Raw genomic sequence first — 26023 nt, 5'->3', positions numbered from 1 at the left:
TTTCTTCTGCCATTTTCTTCTGAAGCAAGGCATCATCCAATTATTTCTATAAAGCCAGAGCTCGAGCTTCTGTTTTTTCCCATCCTAACAAGTAGATCATGCATGGTTTGTTCTTAAAACAACATAGTTTCTGTGTTGGGAAGAAAATGAAAGGAAAAAAAAAATCTAACCTGAAATTGCTTCCTCAGCTACTTTTGCTTGCTTTGCCAAAAGATCATCTTTAGCATTGGACTCGCTGTGGACAGAAGATAGTTGTTCGTTCAAGTTTTCTACAGATTTCTCCAACTCCAGGGTCTTCCCTTTCTGAGAGAAATCATAGGCATTTACAAATTGATTCCCAACATAAGAAGAGACATATGCTCAGTCTAGAAGAGCTAAAAATTTGTTTGGTACTGATGAGTTGTTGCCTTCTTTATTTATAATCCAAAAAATTAACAATAAAAAACCAGTAATAAACAATCAAAATCAGTAATAGAAGATATCGATCTTTAAGTCCGAGAATTGTTTATACTGAAACATTAGTTGTGCAAAAATTAGTAATAAACCATCAAAAAGATGATTTGATTACTGCTAACCTCAATGTTCTTCCCTGTGGACTTCCTATTCCATATCCACGTCTTGCTCTCCATGATTCCCACAAATTGCTGAAACATAGAAAGAGCTTGAATTAAGAGGCCAGTGGAAAAAATGTCTTGTTTAAATTAAGAATGAAATTGAGAAATCCTTTGACTCTTCAACAGTAATATGTCAAATAACTTATACACCACTTGATACACCAAGTACCACAATTCACGTCACATCTAATTTATTGCGAAGTTCAACTCTTCAGATATTTACAAATATTAGCTCCAACACACGTTGAATTTTACACGTTGGTTTTGTAAATATTCTTCTTACAACAGTATTCTTCTTACAACAGTATCCATAATATTCATCTATCTATCATTTCAACCTAATAAATTAGTTACTTTGGTTTTGCAAAGTCTCCCAATTGTGTAGGAGCCTCAGTAGCTTTTGTCCCAAGTTCAGAGAAGAAGAAGAATAATGAGGAAAATCAATTTCTGTATTTACAACACTATTTTGATGTTAAATGTTGTTAACATGTTTGTTTAACATTGTTGTCTCCTTGTTTAGGAGCATTCTTCATAGCCCGCATGAATTTTTAAACAAAAATCATGTCTAGTACTGTTTTCCATTTTTCTTATTGATGAAATTGAACCCAAATCCATCGCTAAGAATTAATTTGTCTCTGGAGCACAAAAAATTATGAATTTTTATAACCTCAATCAAAGCATTAGTTTGCTTTTTGTTCTAGCATCTAATGCAAAAGAAAGTACATAAAGGATAGAGGATAAGGAATAACCATGACAAGAAACCAGGAAAATATATAATAACAGTAGTCCTTCAAAGACAATGAAAATAAAGGAACTAACTTAAATCTGAAGGTGATGCGTAAGTTCAAAAATCTTAATAAAATACTTTGAGTGAGGCCATATTGATAATAGGTAGTCGAAGATTGTAAACCTCAAATTTCATTCCCATGCTCTGATGAATCAAGGTATAGCAAGATTTCAAAATTTACGAACTACTAAACAAAAATATCATGAGGAAGAATCTATAGAAGTACCTGGACAACATGGGAAAATTCCTTAAGAAGTACCTTAAGGCATTTCTAAAAAAACACATAAAGCTTATAAATTATCAGAACGTTTGTTCAAGTTTGCAGACACACTAGCCTCATTAAATTTGCAAATGCACAACACTTGTACATACAGTGAGAAAGGAACTGCAAATTCTATGGGTACATGATTAGAGTGTTAGTCCTTCATTGGCAATAATAGTTAAAACTTCATACACTGATAACCGAAGCTAACAAAATTAAAGATTTTAGTAAAAATTAAAAAAATTAACATATACACTGACCGGGAGAGTGAGGCCACCCAAGATGCCATCAAGACTAGACAAGAAAGGAAGTGCTACTCCAATGAAGAACGAGATGAAGCCATAAAATACTCGGAAGCCAGATCGAACCCAAATCGAGCAGGGTCGATTTGTTCGGCTTGTATAACCTGCTTCAAAGATGTCAAAAACAGGCATGGAGTATATCTGAAAACTGCTGAGGCAGTTAAACACAACCAAGAGGAATGTTGTTGCTCGAAGCCCTCTTGGGATATCATGGTTGTGATATATATAAAGGGCATTTAGTATTCCTCCTTGAGGCATCTGGAAAACATATAAAGGTGTAAGAGGCAAATCATAATTCAAAAAATCTTTTAACAAGATGCAATATTCATTATCGACTGGCATACTTACTAGGTTACCATAAGCCCAGAAGCCTCCAATGGCAATAGGGAATAAACACATTGCTATTAGAAGATAGGCGACCTTGGCTCCCCTCCACATTGGAACATGTGCAGGGTGTTTGAAAATTGATGCCATTGTTGCCTGAAAACCAAGATATAACAATTTCTATAAGGCAGTAAAGAGGGTAAAGAATCTGTACCTTTCAATCCCACCACACTTTTACTAAAAAACTAGAAACAATGTGACTGAAGCAACAAGAGCTCCATCTGTTCAAATGATTACTTGAGATCAGGAACTAAATACCTGGATTTCTAAAGCAAGATTGTGTCCCCTGAATGCAAATGCTATTATTCCAAAAGCATTCAAGATCAAAAAAGCAGCGGAACAATAGGAAGATGAGGGCAGTGGCTGATAGGAGATGGAAGGGGGTCTTTCTTGGCTAACAGACAGTACCAGGAAAACGAACTCTAGAGGGTGGAATTAGGCATCGAAAACTGAATTAAAAAAAACCTAGAGGGTGGAAATTAAATTACAAAAACCTGGAGGCGGTGGAGAAGTTGAAGAGCTTGCCGCGGCTGGAGAAGATGATGAGGGAGAGTTTGACGTCGCAAAGAACAGAGAGCTCGTAGGCCTTCTTCAGCGGCCCGACCTTCCTCTTGGAGAAGGTCACCTACCTATTGATCTTGTTCTCTATTCTCCTCACCTCAACCCTCCCCCGCCCCATCCTCAACCTTTAGCAATCAAACGATTAAGAAGAATGAAAAGGGGAAACGAGAGGTTTTGAAGATGACCGTGTACCCAGCGAGCGAAGAGGCCGAGAAGGAGAAAATGAAGCACGGAGAGCCCTTTATGCCTGCAATTTTAGGGTTTTAGCAGGCAGACATACTTCGTTATTCTCGTACTGCACTCGATCTCTCTGCTTCAGAAGAAGGAGACCCCTTTACACAAGATCAGAGATCTCGGTGTTGTTCTCTCTTCCTTCGGATTCCCTCACACTGCCGACCAACCATGCCATGGTGGTCGTGGGCGTCCTCTCGCTGTTCGGATCTCGTCTGCCCCTACCTTAGCCGGGAAGAGCGAAGAGAGGAAGGAGGAGGAGGAAGAGAGGATCGGACGAGGAGGCAGAATGGATTTTGCTTAGGACCGAAGCAAGTGGTTTTGATCCTAATCGGGAGAGGAAGGGGCGTCGATCTAGGAAGGGGAAGAGATCCAAGAAGGGGAAGAGGGAGATGAGGCTGAGAGAGATGGTCGGAGGTTTAGGTTTAGGTTTAGGCTGAGAGAAGGGGCGTGATATTGGTTTAGGTTTGGACGGAACTTTGTGAAGTGTTGTAAATTTTGGCTGGTGGAAAAATTAAATTATTTTTTTTGGTTCATTAACACCGGGTTTTAAAAACCGCTGTTAAAACCGGTGTCTATTAACAAAAAAAAAGGTACTCATAGACATCGGCTAAAAAACCGATGTCTATGAGCGAAAATCTGCGCTCATAGACACCAGTTTTTGGAAAAATCGGTGTAAAACACTCAAAAACATCGGTTTTTGCTTAAAACTGTTGTTGTTCCACCGATGTCTATGAGGGTTTTTCTTGTAGTGTTGGCTAGGTTTTAAGTTTTAGATTTGTGTCAATTACTTTTATAATTATAGTGAACTTGATGGTAATTTAAGTTATCTGATTTGAATTCATTTTGTTTGTTTGAGTTTGACCTTATTTTACCTTTTAAATTTAGGTTTGATTTATTTAATTTTATTTTAGAATTTACCTTTTTATTTTGGTTTGGTTTTGAATTACTTTTTTAGGTTTAGTTTTAAATTTTTAGTTATAGTTGGATTTCATTTTAGATGGAGGATTTCATTTTTTGGTACATAAAATTGATTGAGTCTTACTTGCGTGGTTAGACACGCTTTCATAACCCAAGCTTTATTTTGATTTTTATTTTGATTTACTAAGGATATAAAGATTTTGTTGGTTGATCTGGACTTGTATCCGAGTTCGAACTTGTTGCACGCAGTTCTTTGTGATCCAAGTATCATGTCGAGATACTTTGATCTGGTTGTAAATTTCTCTAGTAGTTGTTTTAGTTTAAGTACTTTACTTATCAACCTAGAATTGTCCTCCTCAAGTTTTGCAACTTGAGTCAGGATTTCAGGTTGAATCGATTTAGTTGTTGAGTTTAGTTGTTCATTAAGTGATTTATTTTCTTTACTTAGTTCGCTTATTTGATTTTCATAAATAGTTAATTTCCTATTTAAGTATGCAATGATTTTAAAAAACTTTTTGCTTAAATTAAATTCTACCCCATCGAAACTTTCAGTGTGAGGTAGTTGTTGTGCCTTGGTTCGTCGTTGTCTGATTCCTCAGCGGACGATTCATCCCAGGTTGCCTTGATGGATTTCTTCTTCTTGATATTCGGGCAATCGGTCTTGTAGTGCACCTTCTTGTTGCATCCAAAACATGGAATGTTTATCTTGTTGTTGGATTTAGATGAGGAGTTTATCTTCTATAGGTTCTTTTTGGTGAAGTTCTTCTTTCTTCTAGTGAACATTTTTCTTAACAAGTTCACCAGGTATTCTTCATCATCTGAATCTGGATCAGACTCGACTTCAGGTTCTGATTTAGTTCTGGTTTCTTTTGACGTTCCTGCAACAAGAACAATATCTTTCTCAATTTTGGCGTTAGTCTGTTCGTGTAGCTCTAATTCACAGAAAAGTTTATCTAATTTCAATTTAGATAAATTCCTTGAAATTTTATAGGCATCCACAATGGACGCCCACAGTGCATTTCAAGGAAAATCATTTAGGACATACTTGATCAAGTCTCGATTTTCCATTTGATGGTCGATTGTGTAAAGCCCATTGAGGATATCTTTTATCCTCGCGCCTCGTGTAGTTCAATGGGCTTGTCCCATAGCCCCTAGGCGTTTTCATGTGGGCCGACGCGATTTAGCTCCTCTTTTGTTAATTCACATTGGATTGTGTTGAGTGCCTTGAAGTTGATCTGGACCTTCTTCTTTATTTCCGAATTCTAATTTTCTGAGTCTATTGGAATTTCGGTGTTGTGGTCGATTAGTGCCTTGTATCCTTTAGTGGCGTTGAACCATTGGTCGAAGACAATCTTCAGGTACACCTCTATGCATTTCTTCCAATATGAAAAATCATCCCCGTTGAAGAGTGGGGGACGAACGATGCTGTACCCTTCGTTTTGGGCCATTTCAGTACTGAAAAGACAAGACTAAAGAAGGTACTAAGACTTGGTTTTGAATTAGCAGAGTTTGAGAAATAAGATGGAATATCGAAGAACTCGAGTGGTGTTGCACCAATTTCGAGTTAAACCCCAACTAGAAAAACTAAAATATGTAAATGAACTGATTCCCCCTGGCTAGATTGGTAGTTGCATCAATTCAGAGTAGAACCTCGCTCTGATACTAATTGTAGGATTGATACACATGTGAGAGGGGGTGAATCACGTGGTTTTCAAAAACTTATTTTTATCATTTTAAAAACACGAGTACATGCAATGGAAAGTACTTACAAATTTGAAAATAACAAAGACAAAAAAACATGGTCAGTTTACTTGGTTCAGAGCTTTCGATGACTCCTACTCCAAGACCCAGGTCTCGTGGACCTATCAACGGATAATCCACTAAAAGCCTCTTTCGGTACCTCCGGAAGAGGAAAACGAGTACAGAAAGCCAGAACAAGTGCAACACATGCACTTGTTCTTTTACAATAATTAAGTACAAATAAATAATTCCATTACCAACACTTTTGATGTGAATGAGCTCGTGTGTCGGTCTACCGGTCGTGATCCAAAATCCTCAGAGTAGTAGTCGGGTGCAGCAACTTCGCAGTAGAGTCGTAGCAGGAGCTCGGAGCAGTTGGAAAGCCTTTTGGATGTGTAGAAGCGTGTATAAGTGTTGTTTTTGAAGCTTTGGGTGAGCATCCATATAAAGGGTTTGGAGGGCTCCTTCCTTAACCATTGAAGGCGCCTCCAACCCAAGAAATCTGATCCCGTTCAAGGCATGGAAGGCGCCTTCCATGAACAGTGAGAAGGCGCCTTCCATGAACAGTGCGAAGGTGCCTTCCATCAGTATTGAAGACGCCTTCGGGTATTGTTCATCTGAAGGCTTTTTTACTCTTTTGATCGGCCTGGTCCAGCAAATGACCTGTCGTGCACGCACTACAAAAATTCTCAAGTTTATCAATGAATATTTTCATCAGAAATCCATTGGTAAACCCTTATACCGACAGATTCCGACGTGAAAACATCTGTTGCAAGAATATTCATCGGCACCTTATTTTCCAACAGAATTCAAATTCTGTAAGTATATTTCCCAACTGAATAAAATATTCTGTTGGTAAATACCACCGAGTATACTGTTAGTCGCAACCAGCTTCATCGACGAAAATTATTTTTTCGTCGGTAATCACCGAAGGAGGTGTATTTCCATCGGAGATTAGTTTCAGGGATTACTGACGAAAACAACCATTCCATCAGTGATTATCGATAATTATTGATGGAATTACTTTTTCCGTCGGTAATTACCAACGAGATTTCTATTTCCGTCGATAATTACCGACGGAATTGTCATTTCTGTCGGTAATTATCAGAACACAATACCGACGGAATAGGAATTCCATCAGTATTCCGTCAGAAAAAAAATTAAAAGAGACCATTTGTATTCAGAATCAGCCCTGTTTACAATTTACATATCCTTATAAAATCATCACAATCGATGGTACATACAATCACATTTTACACATACTAATAATCTATACAATCACAGTTTACAAATCCTAACAATCCATACATACAAACTAACTAACACAATTAAGGTAATTCATATATCACAAATAAACAAATAGTATTGTGAATAGAAAAACATATAAAAACAAACATAATATAAGCAAAGCATAACCTAAACAAAATACAAACACAATAATAGAAATTTATTATCCATATATAAATCTAAATGTTTACATGCTCAAATATATAAATCCATACCATGATAACAAATTCTCCAAAAACAACTAATTGTATAAAATCCTACAGAAAGTAAAATACAATAGATTATAATCAGATTGATGTATAATTCAAAATATTGCATATATGTATAGTAAATTTTACATGTAAAAAAAAATACCTAGACAAAAAGAAGATGATGATTGTGATGAATATGTACACCTTGATGCCTGAAACATATAGTAATATAATATTTAGAAATGAGCAAATTAGAATAAAGCAATTAAAAATATTTTGCATTTAAGTTGTATGATAAATAAAAATTTAAATTATAGTTGAACAAACCTCAAAGCAAGCTAATCACCACGGTCTGATGGGTCTTGAGTCTCCTATGACTCAAAACCATGTGGTGTCTGGGTGTGGGCGAAATTAGTCACGATCGCTCACATACGGGCAAAGAGAACATCATTATCCACATCATGTGCGGCTCTGATACGATCCTCCTCGGCTCTCCTCTACTCCTCATCAGTCCTCCTCTTCTCCTTAGCGGTTCTCCACTGATCTAGAGAGGTCATCCTCTCATCCATTGCCTTCAGTTGAGTGCGTAGTTCTTCATTTTTGTGTCTTAAAGGCTGCATCTCACTAGAAGAAGAGGTATCAGCACAGTTCCTAGGAGTCCTCAAACGATCAAATGTCACTTTGGCCTGGGAGCCAAGACCGCAGAGGGTGAAGTTTCTTGTCCTTCTACCGACAACATCATAATATATCTCATTTAGAGCATAGATGGATATAGATTGCGGCCCCCCCCCCCCCCCCTCCCTTTGATAGTGGCTGAGAGGCTTGAGTCACTCTTTCTGTCATTTGCTCCTATGTGAAAAATTATAATATTGATCAATATCTAATTTGATAACAATTATTAAAGTTAATCAGAATAGAAATGAACAAATATAATAAAGTTAATAATCTTATGTGTAGGACCTGTAGGACCTGGGATTGAGAATCAACAAATGACCCATCTTTCTTCTTGTGGGTCATCAGAAAGACTTCCATGCATATGGGTTGTCGAGCAAGATCATGTTCCTACATACACAAATAATTTGGGACATAATTATACATACAAGTGTGATAATAAATTCAAAATTTGTTAGAAAGTATAACTTTAAATTAAACTCACCAAATCCATAGCATGCTCAACAATAGATTTCGATCCTGACGTATGTCGAGCGGTTCCGGTGCTCGGGCCACCTAGCTCTATATTTCTATTAGATCGAGCCTTTTCAACATTTTCTCACCATCTTTCTGCGGCCCAGGTGGTCATCCATGCACTCCATGTCGTCTCAAAAATATACGTCAGCCTAGTGCCCTTTTTCCTTATATAGTACATGAGGTCTCTATAAAGTTTAGCACAATAATTTTTCTATGTAGCTTTAAAATGTTCTTCTTGGTTATCTTCCCATGAATATCTTTTCTGCAATTATAAGTTGAGAATTTAGTATATGAAAGGATAAATGTATTATGGAATACCAAATATATTAATTTTACTTACTACTAATTTATTGTAATAACATGTCTTCATCTCCTAGTCTACACGCCTCTATGTAGTACCAGAAGTACATACTCGAAGTACATACTCGCTCTTTAAAATTTTCAGTGATATAATAGGCAACCTGGTGTCCATCAAGAACAAATCTACAAAGAAAAAATTTAGGTATGAAAATTATTGAAGAAATATATGAACTTGTATTACTAATAACAACAAATACATATGTATCTCTGACAACTCTAATAACCTTGCAGCCATGGGATGCTATTGTCTGCTACTCAGCCATAATAATATATGTGCAAAATAACATTACAACACAACATATTTGTTGGCCCAATGAGGCCGACAAGAGGAGGTGAATTGCCTGTAAAACGAAATGTCTTTCTCGATCTTTCAACTCAGATTAGTAGCAACAGTATAATTATAAAAATTAAATTAAACAACTACAAAACGAAAGAAGAGACACAAGATTTACTTGGTTGCAACCTAGGTGGTTGTTAATCCAAGACAAATGAAAAACTCTTAAAAGTCTCCTTCGATGAAGGCGGGGAAGCCTCTTACACTCGTTGAATGCTCAGACAGTTGCTAGGAAATGAATACAAAAGTTGATCATTAATTCCTAGGTCCAGGTGTTTTTTTATAGCCCCTGGAAATCTTATTCGAGGCTAGAAGGTGCCTCCAGCAAGGCAAGAAAGGATAAAACTTTATCCTTCGCCAACGATAGTATTTGCCCAGTCAAAGGCGCCTTCAAGTGATTAAAGGTGCCTTCCATGAAGGGTTGAAGGTGCCGTCAATATCTTGAAGGCGCCTTCCACCAGAAAGGCGCGAGGGCGCCTTCAATCCACTTGAAGGTGCCTTCAGCAGCTACTACTGAGCTCCAAGTCTTCTCCTTTGGCTCTTTCGCTGCTCCGCTCGTTTGGGTGATTTCGGCCAACTGGAATAGGGCTCACCCGAGCCCATTTTCTGGCCTTCTCCTCGAGCAGTCTTCCTCCCCGACTTCTCGTCTCTTGGACCGCCGCGCGCGTCCTTCATGTCTGCCGGTGTACTCTTCCACAGCACCTCGTCCCTTGAATGCACTGAGCCCGTCAACTCTCTTCCCATGTCATCCTTCTCGCTAGCTACATTTTCTGCTCAACTTCTTGTGTTCCTAAGCTCCTACATACTTAGATACAAGGATCAAATACATAAAATCTAACTTAACTTGGTTGATCATATCAAAACTATCACGGGATACCAACAATACTAAAATCTACAAACATGCATAACATTAACATTAGCATCACAACACAAAATAATATAGAAATTAATTATTTCGACATCACATTAGCGTCTGTTTAATCAACATTAACAGTTTCAAATTCTTCATCGCTAGACTTTGTTAGTATAAATTCATCCTCACTATTGGACATCTTTCCATCATCTATCTCTTCGTAAGTGACATTAATATCTACAAGTAATTGAGATGTTGATTCGAGTTGCACATCAACTGAATGTCTCTCCACTTCGTCATTTTGAAATACATAAGGAATTTGAGCAGTGATGGTGTTCTCCACTGAGCAGTGAGGCTTTATTCGACAAACAGACAACTATTCACTAGCTCTTCTTATCTTTGTAGGGTATTCAAGATAGAAAACCTGGCCCGCTTGTACCCTGAAAATGAAAGGTTCAAACTTGTTGAACCTTTTGTTTCCATTAACCTCAACTAAATTATAGTTTGGATATATTTTGATATCTGTTCTTGGGGTAGGATCATACCATGAACATTTAAATAGCACACACCTTTTTATAGGTAATACAGAATATTCAACTTTTATGATTTCCTCAAGTCTACTATAGTAATCAAGCTGAGTGCTATTGTTATCCATAGATCCTTTGACTCAAACACCAGAATTATAGGTTAATCTTCATGAATCTCGTTGTGCCACGTGGAATTTGAGGCCATTAACATAGTAACCTGAGTAGACCTTTATTTTACAGAGGAGTCCTGATGCAAGATTTATTATCCTATTATCTACCACATTTGATATTCTACGGTCTTTGACCTATACAATTAGTAGACATTAGAACACTACTTAATACATATGAACTTAAATATTTGATAAAATCTCCAACTTACATATATTTCAAACCATAATACAAATTCAACCTCTAACTTTTCAACTACTCCACCTGCATCCATTGATGGATTTTTGTAGATATAGTTATTGTTCATACAAGGTGGCAGTAATACAAATTCAACCTCTAACTTTTCAGCTACTCCACCTGCATTCATTGATAGATTTTGTAGATATAGTTATTGTTAATACAAGCTGGGAAAGAAGGTAATTTTAAGATAATTGAGATATCAAGCAACAAATTAAACAAGGAATAATTTTTTAATTAGAGAAGTAAACTTACTTTATGTATGTTTTGATCTCATCACAATTTAAGTGTATGTATGTTCTTGCAGTATGATATTCTTCTAGAGTTAAGAATCTAGAAACAGATGTACCGATTAGCTTGCCAGGAAACTTAAAAATAGAAAACATTGAATGGTCTATTGCTTGAGCATCATCATAATTTCTAGGATACTTGTGATGTCTGGTTTACGCATTATCGGCAAAATAATAGGGGCAGAAAGAAGATGCTTCTTCAACTAGATAAGTATTACATGTTGAGCCCTGAACTCTTGCTTTGTTACAAACATTATTCTTTAATTTTCTCAAAAATTGTTTAAGTGGATACATCCATCTATATTTCACAGGACTAGCTATTTGTGCCTCGTATGACAAATATATTGGCAGATGTTCCATTGAATCAAAAACACTGGGTGGAAATATGCGCTCCAACTTACATAGTATGAGAGGAATATGTATTTCTAGCCAAAGCATATCATCCATCATAATACACCTCGTTGTCAAATCTCTAAAAAGTTGACTCAATTCTGTGAGTGTTTGCCAAACATTATAAGAAAGTAAATCATGGAAAGCTACTGGAATAAGTCTTTGCATGAATACATGACAGTCATGATTCTTCATCCCAAACATCTTTAATTTGTTCATATCCACACATCAAGCCATATTTGAGGCATACCCATTTGAGAATTTTATTTCTTTCAACCAACTACCTAAAGTTTTCTTCCCATCTTTGTCTAATATACAACAAGCTTTTGGAAATCTATTGGTTGTTTCATTTTGATGTAACTCTGGTCTGTTTATTAGTTCTGTAATTCCTCATAAGATTTTGCAGTGTCTTTAGATCTTCCAGTGTAACGCCCGAAAATTCTCAAAACTATATTAGAAATATTCTATAATTATTCTGGAATTTTTAGATATTTCTCCGGAATTTTTAGGGCAGCAGAAGTAGCAAAAATAAATAGAAAACGAAAACGGCCTAAGCGGGGATTGAACCCGAGACCTATGGTTTACGGATAATACTAGTAACCAGTTGAACCCAGTAGGGCCGTGCTGAAAGGAAAGGGAGACAATTAAATTTATATTAGAGTTAGGCCGGAATTATCACTTAATATAAATAGAAAATAATTAAGTGAGGGTGATATTTTTGGTTTCCACCGTGAACTTCTTCTCCTTACCCTAACCTCACGCCACCCCCCTCCTTTCCTCCTCCTTCTCTCGGCGCACCAAGCCAAGGGCCCTAGGAGCACCTCCCGGCAACATCAAAGGCACGAGGACGCTCCCCTCCGCGAGAGGAACGCATAGACGCGAGAAGATCGTTGAAGAGATCTCTCCTCCGTGAAACCTAGCGATTATAATCGTAAGAAATTACGAACAGGAGGTAAGAAACCCCTCACCTGTAGTATAAGTAGCTTTCGTTTGATTGCATGCCTTTAGTTTAGCTATATGCAGATTTTTCGGCGCCCAGGGTGTGTTTAAACCCTCCTCGCAGACTAGGGATCTAGTTGAGCACCTCTAGATGGGCCAGACACATTATTCTCCTTCAGTTGGAGGCTCTAGATGTTGTCGGGTGCCTAGAGGTGGTCTCCCTATTAGAGGGGAGAGTTGGGGCACACCAAGTGTTCGACAAAATGATTAGTGTAGCTAGATACCACCTCAGATATTTTTAACAGCTCAGTTAAATGCATTAGTAGCATTTAAATCAGTATATTAGTCTAGTTTCAGCTTACATGGGATTACGGTCCAATGGGTGGGCTCCCACAGTCGCCTCTAGGTTCAGATAACCTAGAAACAGCAAAATAAGCAACTAGTAGCTATATTCAGTATTTTATTTTCAGTGGCACTGTACTGGATTAGATATCCATTGGGTTGGGCTCCCACAGTCGTCCCTAGGTTCAGACAACCTAGTAACCCTACTAAATTCGAGACTTGCAAACCCGGGGTCTAGTTAGGGATGCGCGCACAGCAAAGTACAGTTGCCGGACCCACTAGCAACATGATTGTGTATTTTCACTTATTACGATAATAGCTTTCAAACTCATAATCTAGTTATGTGATTATAGTTTAAGATCAGCACTAGCTCAGTTTTAGCTCAGTTTCAGTTACAGTTTCAGCTTATTTTCTCCTAGTTGATATCGTGAGATAGCTCCATGCTTAGATTTTATTATGCATGTCATGTTTCAGTGTTTATGCCATGTAACTATAGTATGCCATGCTTTAAAAAATTCAGTGCATGTTTTCAAATAGCATTCTTTAAAAACATGTTTGCATCGTTGCATGTTTTAGTGAGGTAGATGATTTCTTACTAAGCTTAAAGCTTACAGATACTATTTTTCCTTATACTGCAGATAAGGGTAAAGGAAAGATGGACTAGCAGAGGAACTTGGAGGTCAATGCAGTGATGGTGTGTGTGGCAGGAACCTGGAATGAAGATCCTTAGGGAGTTTAGCAAATTGAGAACTTAGTTTCTTTTCTCAAGTACCTTTATGCACTTTCAGACCTTAGAATGTTTAAACCATGGAAGATTTGTTTAAGTTGTTAGTAATTATGTTGGAATGCTAGTTAATAGATGTTAGAACTTATTTCAATTACTTTTAGAACTCTTATATGAGATTTTGGCACGAACTAGTGCTGAAATCAGGGTTCTGATTCGAAATCAGAAACCCAGACCGATCTACAGATCGATCAGAGTTGGGTTGTGCCGCTGGATTGGTCAGCTGACCGATTCAGTCGCGAACAAAAAGTTTATGGATCGGTCAGCCGACCGATCCAGATGCGAACAGTGAGTGCAGAAGCTCACTGATCGGTCAGCCGACCGATCAGTGAGCCACTGGATCGGTCTACCGACCGATCCAGCAGCATACAGAAGCGAGATGGGTTGTGGATCGGTCAGCCGACCGATCCAGAGCTTTCTCCGTGCCAGTATTAAGCTGGATCGATCACTGGATCGATCCGACAGCCCAATCGATTCATGGATCGATTGAAATGCCTGATTACAGCTAGCAGGACATCCAAGAGGCATAGATTATCTTCCCTAGCATGTGTACAACTCCTAGGTACACCTAGAGTATTAAGTTCAGATTTTACAGTAATCAGTTTAGTAAAATTTTAATCAATCCAGATTTCCGCAATAGTAATTTAGCACAGCATTACGTAGCGATCGGCCTTACAGCTTAGTAGTAGAAGGCGGGTCGTTACATCCAGGCACATTAATTACAGTGTTGAAGATATTATCGAAGAAATTTTTCTCAACATACATGGCATCTAAATTATGTCGAATGAATAGATACTTCCAATAGGGGAGCTCCTAAAAAATTCTCCTTTTTTTCCAACCAGACTTGCACATCCGAACAATGTATTTATTTATCTCATTGGCACTAGATTGAGATACTTATAGAAATTCATAACTATCTATTTGTTCAATAATTTCTTCACCTGAAGTATGATATGTTGGAGGAGGTTTTTTTACTACAACATTTTTTAGGATTTTTTTTTATTTCACCTGAAAAGGTGATCAACAGGTAGAAATTTATGGTGATTATCAAACCAAGATACTTTCCGACTGTAAGGTAATAAAAATATATCAGAATCTCTCATGCAATGTTGACAAGCTAATTTACCACCCATGTTTTATCATAACAACATTGAATATGCTGGAAAATCACTGATCATCCATAATAATACAACATGCAATCTAAAATTGGTTTAACTTGTAAAATCATAAGTCACTGACCCTACATTTCATAAATCATTTAATTTGGCAATTAGCAGTTACGAGAAAACATCTATCTTCTTCTTGGGATTGGTTGGATTAGGAATAAGCACAGTAAGGAACATAAATTCATCTTTCATACACATCCATGGTGGTAAATTATATGGTATTAATATAACTGGTCATGTGAATATTGTTGTCTCGACTGACTAAATGACTGAAATCCATCTACGGAAAGTCTCAATTTCACATCACGTGGTTCCATTGCAAAGGAGGGAAATATAGTATCAAGATGTTTCCATGCAGAGGAATCATAAGGATGACACATAATTCCTCCTTCATGCTAATATTCATGATGTCACATCATGTGACAAGCTGTAGCGACAAATGTATACAAGCATTGAAGTCTAACAGTTAAATGAAAGTAATACATCACTTTCCAAGTAAGATTTTTCTTCTTCTTCCCTAGTATGTGAGTACGATACATATAACGAGGGTGAGTACAAATTTTGCATTCACTCAGTTCGCTGTCTTCATTCCAAAATATTATGCAGTTGTTTACACAACAATGAATTTTCTCTACATGCAAGCATAAATCTCTAACCAATTTCTTTGTACTGTAAAAACTATCCGTCATTATGTTGTCAGCAGGAAACGACTCTGACATCAATTGACCTATATTATTGTAATATCTTTCAGAAAAATGATGTTCGGCTTTCATATTCAATAACCTTGTAGTAGCTGATAATTGCGAGTGACCTGAGGGAATGTCTTCCCATACTTCTCTTTCACTAGAGGACAATTCTGGGCTCCCTGGAGGAAAAGTCAACCCTATTGACTTTTTCCAGCCCGGATCTTCTCTCCGGCTCCGTTTGCCTCAGACCGAGTCTTCCGTTCGCTTGGGTGATCTCTGCCATCCGGAAAAGGGCTCACCCGAACCCAACTTCCGGTCTTCTCGAGCAGGCTTCCGCTCCGGCTTCTCGTCCCTCGGAATCGCCACGTGCTTCCTTATCGTCTGCCAACGTACTCATCCGCAGTCTTCATCCCTCGGTCATACCCCGTGCTGACCTTCTTGCTAGCTGCGTCTCTTGCTCCTCGAGCGGTCTTCCGCTCCAGCTTCTTGTCCCTCAGAACCACCACACGCTTCCTTCTCGTCCGCTGGTGTACTCTTCCGCAGCGCCTTGTCCCTCGGACGCACCATGTGCCATCCTTCTCGCTAGCTGCGTCTTCCGCTCGACTACCTATGCTCCTAAGCTCCTGCACACTTAGACACAAGGTTAAAAATACACAGGACCTAACTTAACTTGTTGATCACACCAAAATAACCTTGGGGTTCCAACAATCTCCCCCTTTCTGATCTGAGCAACCCAAGTTAAGATAGGGTAAATAGACAAAAAAAAAAAATAAACTAACTAATTTTGCAATAAAGTGCAAAAAGATAGAAAATTTAAATTATGGTCTACCTCCCCCTAGACTTAGACTTTTTTTCTCCCCCTTTGCTCACAAAAAAATGGGGTTCCGAAAAAAATCTAAGTGTGAGAAAAATTTCTAACTTTCTTAACAAAAGTTTAAGTTGAATAAATTCTAAGTTAGAGTATTTGCAATAATTTTCAGCAACAATATTCTAAGTTTAAAAAATAATTTCTAAGTAAAACTTTAGGTACGAAAATTTTCTAAGAAAAAACTCTAAGTAAAAAAAAATTCTAGGAAAAGCTTTAAGTAAGAAAATTTTTAAAAAAAATTGACTTAAGAAATTTTACAAAAATTTTTGAAAATTATTCTAAGTAAAGGTTTCAAGCAGAAATTTCAAGAAAACTTTTAACTTTTATGTAAAAGTTTTATTCAAAAAAATTTCTAAGTAAAAAAAAATATTACTTTAAAAAAAATTTTGAAAATTTTTCTAAGTAAATATTTTAAGCAAAAATTTCTAATTTTAGAAAAACTTTTAACTTTTAAGTAAAATTTTTACGCACAAAAAAATTTTTTAAAATGTTTAACAAACTTTTCAAAGCATTATTAAATTTTAATCTAAGTATTTTATCAGAAAGTTAATTAAACATTTTATTTCAATATTTTGGCTTCCAGATCGTGGCGAGAGACTAGGCCTTCTTGGTTATTGGAACAACAACCACTTCCTTAGAAAAAGCCTCATAGAGATATTTTAATGTTTAATTTTCTCACTGAAAGCTCTAAATTCGATTAAAGATTTAAGTTAAACAAGACTTAGGAACCCAATATAGGTTCCGACCTACTGGATTAACTAGAAATTTCTTAGGAATATTTTTCTTTGAAATAATTCTAATCTATCCCTTATGATATCGAAAATACCAATTTAAATTGTTAAGTCTTCTAAAATTTGTATTAGATGAGCATACATGGTTTTTCAAGTTATCTACTTGAATTTTCAAATTTTCATTTTCAGATTTCAATTTTTCATTTTCTAATTTTGATTTGTCTAAATCTTCTAGAGGGCAAGATTTAACTAGTATTACTTTTAAATTTTTATTTTCTCTTTCTAATTTGCAGCAATCTTTTGTTAATAATTTAACGAATTTAAAAAGTTTATCGGGAGGAAGAGATCGTACCTGACTGACCTTGTCGATCTCGTAGTCCGTGTCTCCCCCTGAACCATTGCTATCTTCCGACATGGCTTCCCCTTCATCGATGCTCTCGATGCTCATTTCAAAAGAGCTTGACTCGCAGTCATCGTCTTGATGACTCGCCATTAATGCAAGTCCGGAGAATGCCTCGACTTCCGATTCGGACGACGTATCGTCCCACGTCGCCTTTAGGGCCTTGCGCTTTTAGATAGGCTTCTTACCTTTATCCTTGTCCTTGTTCTTTAGCTTGGGGCAGTTGTCCTTGACGTGCCCTTCCTCGTCGCAGTGGTAGCAACGGATGGTCCTTTTCTTTTTCTCCTGCGGATGGTTAGATTTCCTAGATTTACAAAGATTCTTAAACTGTCTTATCATCATTACCATTTCCTCGTCATCGAGAGAAGACTCCGACTCAGGTTCGTCTCTCGATGCTTTGAGGGCGATGTTGTTCTTGGGCTCCTTGGTACCTGCACATCTTAATTCGTGCACTTTAAATGTAGAAAAGAATTCTTCTAATGAAATTTTTTCTAAGTCTTTTGAAATATAAAATGCATCTACTAGTGACGCCCATTTTGAATTTCTCGAAAAAGAATTCAACGCGTACCTGAGTGAATCTCGAATACTTACCTTTTCTCTGAGATTCGAAAGTCCGGTGACGATTTCTTAATTAATTCTCGAGTGTAGATGTGCAACTGTCTCGTCTTCCCCGAGTCGCAGGCTGGTGAGCTGATTGCGAAGTAGATCTCGTCTAGGGAGCTTGGCTTCAGACGCCCCTTCGTGCAGCTCGAGGAACTTCTCCCAAAGTTCCTTCGCGGAGTTGTAGTTGCCGATTCGGTTGACTTCTTGTGGCGGAAAAACGCTTAGCAGATGGTATTCTGCTTTTCCGTTCGCCACGTAGTCGACCTGCTCCTTTTTCGTCCGTTGATATTTTTCTTTACCCTCTAGAGCTATAAAACCAAATTCCATTATTAAAATTAATTCAAAATCTGTTGTAAAAAAAATACCTGCATTCGCTTTTTCCAGGTAGCAAAATCCCCTTCTAATTTCGACGGGTAGATACTTAGTCCGACCATTATCTTTGCTTCGATTGGCAGTTAGTCCTCCTGAAGCGCCTTGGCTCTGATACCACTTATTGGACCATTGCGGCCGGCTAGAAGGGGGGTTGAATAGCCTGAAAAATTAAACGCAAAACCTTTCTCGAACTTTCTTAAACTAACACTTGCATAAATTAGCTAAGCAGAAAATAACAAAAAGAAGAGGCACCGGATTTGACTTGGTTACAACCGGAAAGGTTGTTAATCCAAGAAAGATGATCGTACTAAAAACTTCTTTAGACGGATAAGCTTCTTACAACATTGAAGCGCAGAAATAAAGAAGCTAACAAGAAACTGAGCATACAAGTGTTGGAAGTGAATTGCTTGAGTTGTTGAAAAACTTCGGGATCAAGACTGTATTTATAACCTTGTTTGGGCGCCCCGAAGGAATTCCGAGCACCATGGGGGGATAAAACTTTATCTCCCAACGTTCAGATCGTGTTTAAAGCGATCTAGTCAAAAAGTCAACTCCGGGCGCCCGGAAGGGTTTCAAGCGCCCCGGAGGGTTCCGGGTGCCCCGGATTGTTCTGGGCGCCCCGGATTGTTCCGGGCACCCCGGACAGTTCCGAGCGCCCCGGAGGAAAAGTCAACCCCATTGACTTTTTCCAGTCTAGGTCTTCTACTCCGGCTCTGTTTGCCTTAGACCGAGTCTTCCGCTCGCTTGGGTGATCTCTGCAATCCGAAATAGGGCTCACCCAAACCCAACTTCCGGTCTTCTCAAGCAGGCTTCCGCTCCGGCTTCTCGTCCCTCGGAATCGCCGCGTGCTTCATTCTCATCCGCCAGTGTACTCATCCGCAGTCTTCGTCCCTCGGTCGCACCCCGTGCCGACCTTCTCGCTAGCTGCGTCTCTTGCTCCTCGAGTAGTCTTCCACTCCGGCTTCTCGTCCCTTGGAACCACCGCACGCTTCATTCTCGTCCGCCGGTGTACTCTTCCGTAGCGCCTCGTTCCTCGGACGTACCACGTGTCGTCCTTCTTGCTAGCTGCATCTTCCGCTCGACTACTTATGTTCCTAAGCTCTTGTACACTTAGACACAAGGTTAAAAATACACAGGACCTAACTTAACTTGTTGATTACACTAAAATAATCTTGGAGTTCCAACAGGTATGACATGGGAAAAACGTTCCCACTAAACATATTAGACTTGCTTGAAATGGAGGAAGTCAACCTTCACTCATCTCGACTGATAAATTATTCATAGATAGATCCAATACATCTAAAGTTATGAGATTGAACAAATTAGTAATCGTGAGGACTCCAACCAAGTAATTTTATAACAGCCCTAAGTACTCAAATGCGGTTAACTTTGCTAACGATGTTAGAACTGAGCCATTCAATTGATTAGAACTAAGATCGAGAAGAGTCAATTTGCTTCTGTTGCATCTAGATATTTGTTCAATGAAATCACTAAGCTCCCTTTATTTTGTTTTCCAATAGAGAGATTAAATTCAGGTTGCAGAGATTGCCTAAGGCCACGTAACAGATATGACTCCAACAATTCCGTTGCCAGATGACATGTACAAAAGTCATAAATTTTCAAGGCTTTCAGTACTTTCTGTGTACATGTCTGGTTACAGAATTACCTGATGTCTTGGAGAGTCTCTGCAACCTAACTATAATTAATCTCTATCATAAATGAATAATAGGGGAACTTGCTGAAGCATGATAACTCTGATTTTTTTTTTTTTTTTTGTGTCCAACAGACTAAATAGCAACATCCCATCCTTTATTTGTGCAGCAAAGAATCTGCGAATTGTGGACTTCGCCAACAATGATTTATCTATAGCATTCCCAAATTATTGAGACAATTCATAAAGTTTGAATATCATTGGCATTTCCAACAACAAATTTTCCGACACATCCCAAAACATTCATGTTGATCACTGTAATTGAACAACAATAATTTATCTAGTATAACTTCACACTATAGGCAACTCAAGGTTATTAATTTCAGTGAGCATGATTTGTTCGGTGCTATACCCAATTGGATCGAAAGGAGATTGTCGTCCTTATGAGTCCTTTCTTTGAGGTCTAATAAGTTTATCGATCGGTGAAATCTTCTTGCGCCTATCATTGATCCATTCTCTCCAAGTGTAAGATCTTGCTCACAATCTTCTCTCTAACCCTTTACCTCTTTACTTTGCTAATTTTAATACTAGTAAAATCGATCTAGCAGATTCTGATGAGTATTATATAAAAAACAACATTTTTGTAAAATTTCACAAGAAGAACATCTTTGAAAACTTTCATATAGAGAACATCATCTTAATAGAAAAGGATTTAACACTTGATTTCACTTCTTTTGCTTTTGTCACTAGCATTGACCTCTCCAATAACAATCTCTCCGATACCAATCCTAGAAAGTTGATAAATTTTCATGACCTTCACAACCTCAACCTTTCATCAAATTATTTCATAGGAAATATACCAACTAACATCGAATTAATGAGTCAACTATAATCACTTGATTAGGAGGAATTCCTTCTGGTATGTCTGCTTTAAATTATCTCAATGTCTTAAATTTATCTTATAACAATTTTGTTAGAGAAACGCCAACAGACCTTTGGCTCCGAACATTTCTAACCAAGTTTCATTTCATTCTCATTCCAAACCCTCCAAACAAGCAGCCCCTTACTAACTTGTCCTACAGTAGCAACCCTGAGCTTTGTGGGGAGCCATGGCAGAGTAGGTACCCAAGCGACAATAACCTGATCATTGATAACGGAGTTACAAAAGAAGACATGGACGAAGCTGATGAGTATAAAGGAATGCCACCATCTCCAAGTGATCGAGCCATGTACTAGATCGTATACGATACCGCTAATCCTGCTCATCGTCTTCTAAGAAACTAGCATGTTGATTTTATGAATCTGAATTGAATCATGTCGACAACAAACCAGATGAAACAGAAGTAGATCAAAAACACAATCCTACCTTGGTATCAAAGGAGTGCAGCTTTACCATCTGTGGGTTCCTGATCAACTTTGCATCGCTCTCGATCTAAGAGAATGGAATGGCGACGTCCATATCAGTGAAGACCAACAGATCGAATACACCTTCAGGAGTAACACAAGCAAAAGAAGTAAAAGAAGCTTTGCCAAAGCACAACTAACTGACTGTTCCAAGAAACCAAAAGCATATTGAGCACCCACAAGGTTACCTCCATTTATTAAAAAAATTAAAAAAAAAAACAATGGTCCCGGCGGGGCTCGAACCCGCGACCTTCGGCTCATAAGACCAACGCTCTAACCAACTGAGCTACGGGACCACATCTGTTTAATCAAACGTTTTAAAAATAATATATAAAATAAAATTGGATAATAGTCAAGAGAATTATAAAAAGTCTGTTGAGAGTGGGATTTGAACCCACGCCCTTTCGGACCAGAACCTTAATCTGGCGCCTTAGACCAACTCGGCCATCTCAACACGATATACGTTTCTTAAAAATATTAGATTATAAATATATTATTGTTTATTTGTTTCTCTCTCTAAATCTAACTTTTAATATTCACGTAAATTTTATTTCTTGCGGATCTGAAAAACGGGAAATTCATTTTATTCTTATTTTTATCTCAGAATTATATCGATCGGTCAAATTTATTTTAACTGCTTTTATTTATCTCCTTATAATTTGAGGGACTGTCAGAATGATGGATTAGGATAAAATATATGATTTTACTATCACATGAGTTATAAAGTTGAAAAAAGAAATAATATATTTTTAATCAGACATCTACCGAATCTTACGATAATGTTTTGTAAAATAATTTTCTCCAATTGGATTTGGGAATCTTGAATTCGAGTTAAGTAAGTTAAGGATGATCAATCAATCGATTGATTATAATTAGATCAAAATTCAATCGAGCAGCCGATTGATTAGGAGAATATTACGATAAACAGTATCTCAATCTATCGGTCAATCGATTGGGGGGTGTTTATCGCACACACAGAAGTATTCTCAATCGATCAGACAATCGATTTAAGTCTCTCCAATCGATTAATCGTTTATTGTGCGCACAGAAGCATTCCCAATTGATCAGACGATCGATTCAAGTCTCCCCAATCGATTGGGATACGACCGTTGCATAGGATGTAGGTTTTGGACGGCTGAGATCGCTGGGATCTGACGTGAAAATCGATTGAGAGGAGGTCCAATCGATTGGGAGCCCTAGAAGGGCAGATATAAAGGCGACAACAAGTTCAAACGTTGCAACTCTTCTTCTCCACTGCACCCGATCTTCTCCGACACTCTCCGCCAGTTCTTGGAAGCTCTTGGGGACAAGTGTTGTTACACTTCCAAGGTTCAAGAGGCGATCTACATCAACAAGGTTAAACAAGAAGCGGTTTTTATTTTGTATTCTTGTATTTCCTTCTTGCGTGTGTTGTATCTTGTTGTGTGAGTGTTATACGAGCTTTCTTCAGCTCCGATAGTTACCGAGGAGTATTTTTTATAGTGGAGAGTGTGTCGTGTGTGGATCCTTAGATTAGTCACCTCTTCTTAAGGTGGATAAAGTAAATCTGTTGTGTTAGCATTGGAGAGGTTGCTTTGAGTTTTATTCCGCTGCAAATCATCACGAAGCAAGCCCATGAAGCATGATGAGCTATTCACCCCCTAGTTACAAATCGACATAAATAAGTGGTATCAAAGTGAGATCGCTCTTCACTAGAATCATCATCGAAAAGGGCAACAAATTAGAGGGAGAAGAAGTTAAAGCAAGTTTGACAAAGTCAAAGACTTCAAAAGAGCTCAATATTCCAAGATGAATTTGGATATGACACAAGGGTGCCTCCACCATACACATGACAAGCTTCGATTCTTGGAAATCAAGAATCGAAAACTTCTTTATGATGGAGATATAGCAATGGTTTGCTCTCATGGAAGGTTTTGAAGCTCCAACAAATAGCAAAGGTAAAATTCTCAAGAAGAGCAAGTGGAGCCAAGAGCAAATCCAAAGATGTGAGGCCAATGATAAAGTGACAAAGCTATTTGTCAATCTATTGCCTAGCAACATCTTAAAGCAAGTGGGAGAATTTGAGGATGTCAAGGAGCTATTGAGCAAATTGGCTAAAATCCATGAGATCCCCTCCACTGTATTAAACCAAGAAAAATCCAAAAAGAGCGACTCATTGGATCAAGACCAAGAGAAAGAGAACTGCGAAGTTGAGAGATGCTCAACTCCTGAAGAAGAAGTCCAAGAAGCTTCATCTTCAAAGGAGTGCAACCAGAAGAGCAAAGAGGGAGCATACTCTTTGTTTCATGTGCAAGAGGATGAAGATGAAGAGGCCTCCACCTCTAGAATTGAGAGGGAGCGTCATTCATTAACACCGAAGAAAGAAGAAGCTTCTACTTCCGGGTCAAATGGAGAGGAAGATGATACCGCCTCCACAAGTCAAGAAAAATCATATGAAGGATCATGTGTCACCCCTACAAGGAAAGGTATAACAATTTCAATTGTTAATAATAAAAGTCATATTATTTGCTTTGAGTGTAGGGAAAAAGGGCACTACAAGAGTAAGTGTTCTAAATTGGCCAAGAAGAAGGGTCAAGTGATACCCAAGGCTAAAGAGAGGGCCAAGGAGGTCGGCCCCATGACAAAGAAGAGCAATGAGTACATTGTGTGCTTCTCTTGCAATCAAAAAGGACATTACCGAAGTCAATGTCCTATGGGGAAGAAATCGGCCAAAGTCAAAGGAAGAAACTCAAGTCAAAGGGGAGCTTCTGAAAAGAAACTCAAGGTATCATTTGTTGAACCAATTCCTTTGACACATGATAAAAGATATGCTAGGTCTAGTTTATATCATTTTAATGTTATTTATCATGAAAATAAGAATCATGATAAAATTAAGGAAAAGCATGTAGCTTATCATGCTTAGACTACCACACCTAGGGTTAGAAAGGTAGATAAAAACTTGGGCAAGAACTCTAAGAATTTTGAGTATAGGTCTAAAAATAAAAATGTTCATAGGAATCAAGAAAAAACAAAATCTAAAGATTTAAGGTTGTGAAACTAAGCCTTGAGGTCAAGGCTTGACAAATTGGAAAAGACACTAAAAAGAATGGAGAATATCAAGGGGGGAAATGAGCATAACCAAGGCTTAGGAACACAAAAGCCATCAAATGGCTGTAGAAGTTTGGGGTACAAACCTAAGACTAAGAAGGATGTGGCTTCATATCATAGGGTTTCATATAGTTATAAAATCAACCCTAAGTTTAGGGGTTAAGTCAAAGATACTAGAAAAGTTATCCCTAGAAGTATTTTTGTCAAGACCAATATGACTAAGACTTTTAGAAAGTAAACGAAAGTCACCAAAAAGATCACAAGGGAAGCTATCCCTAGAGTTGACCTAGAGAAAGTAACCAAGACTTCCAAGAAGCCTAGAAAGGTTATTAGAAAGGTATTTAGGGAACTCATCCCTAGTGAATACCTAGAACGCACAAGAAGCACCAATAGGTTTTAGGTTCTTAGGAGCATATTCTGTACACCCTAGATGAGTTTAGAGAGTGTCAACTCTAAATGGGTAGGGTGGTTAACCCAACCTTGATAAACTTGGAGGCATTTTCAAGGTTTTTGTTAACCTATGAAAATGAAAAGGATTAATTGTTTACTCTTTGAAAGAATAAAATGTGCCAAAATTTGAGGAATTAGACTTAATTTTAATTGACACAAATAGAAAAAAGCAAAAGAAATATCAAGTTGGGTTTTGATATTTTCTTTAAGAAGATAGGGGTCATCTAGACTTAGATAGATTATCTAGGTATATTTTATTTTTACTAAATTGTCATGCTTTGTTTGCCCATCATATGCCATGACATCATATTTTATATTCATATTTATTATGAAAAATATACAAAAATATCATGTCATATTATACATACATCATGTAGCTAAAGCATATTTTTCTTTTAAAAATTACTTATTTTGATGTATGACATAAAATCATCATGCATTATTTTAATTTCCTTATAATTAAGGACAATGTCATTTACTAACAAGTGACATCCTATGTGGATGATCATAATTTAAAATGCCTGAATAGATATACATGATCCCTAGTTTAGGGCAAAATCAAAATCTACATCTCACATAGACTATAAGGTGACTTATATGTATTTTAGTGCACATTAGATACCAGTGAGATATTGGGATGATGAACAAGACTTAAGATGTTGATTTAGTTCATCTATTTGAGTTTTGATTTCATCAAAACACATAGTTATGTGTACTCCAATCATTGGGAAAGCTAATGTATAAGTCATATACATTGAGCCCAAATAACATAGTTGGAAATTGATTTTGGAAATCATTTTAAATATACTTTGGAAAATCATGGTGAATGTTATCTTTTGATAGTAATTATCATTAAAAAGTTAAACACAAACTTGGAAGAAACATTGAAGTTTTTACAAGTTTTTGATTTTGT

At 37.5% G+C, this 26023-nt stretch overlaps 2 non-coding genes across 2 annotated transcripts; both read right to left on the bottom strand.

Annotated features, from left to right (window-relative positions):
• Window positions 1-21795: 21795 nt before the first annotated feature.
• On the bottom strand, window positions 21796-21869 carry TRNAI-UAU. The gene has a single exon. It is a non-coding gene; the product is annotated as a tRNA-Ile (tRNA).
• A 77-nt stretch (window positions 21870-21946) lies between these two features.
• On the bottom strand, window positions 21947-22027 carry TRNAL-AAG. Its single transcript has one exon. It is a non-coding gene; the product is annotated as a tRNA-Leu (tRNA).
• Between the last annotated feature and the right edge of the window lie 3996 nt (window positions 22028-26023).

The sequence above is a fragment of the Zingiber officinale genome, chromosome 5A, assembly GCF_018446385.1.
Source record: "Zingiber officinale cultivar Zhangliang chromosome 5A, Zo_v1.1, whole genome shotgun sequence".
Lineage (NCBI taxonomy): Eukaryota > Viridiplantae > Streptophyta > Magnoliopsida > Zingiberales > Zingiberaceae > Zingiber > Zingiber officinale.
This window is presented reverse-complemented; position numbering and strand designations above follow the sequence as displayed.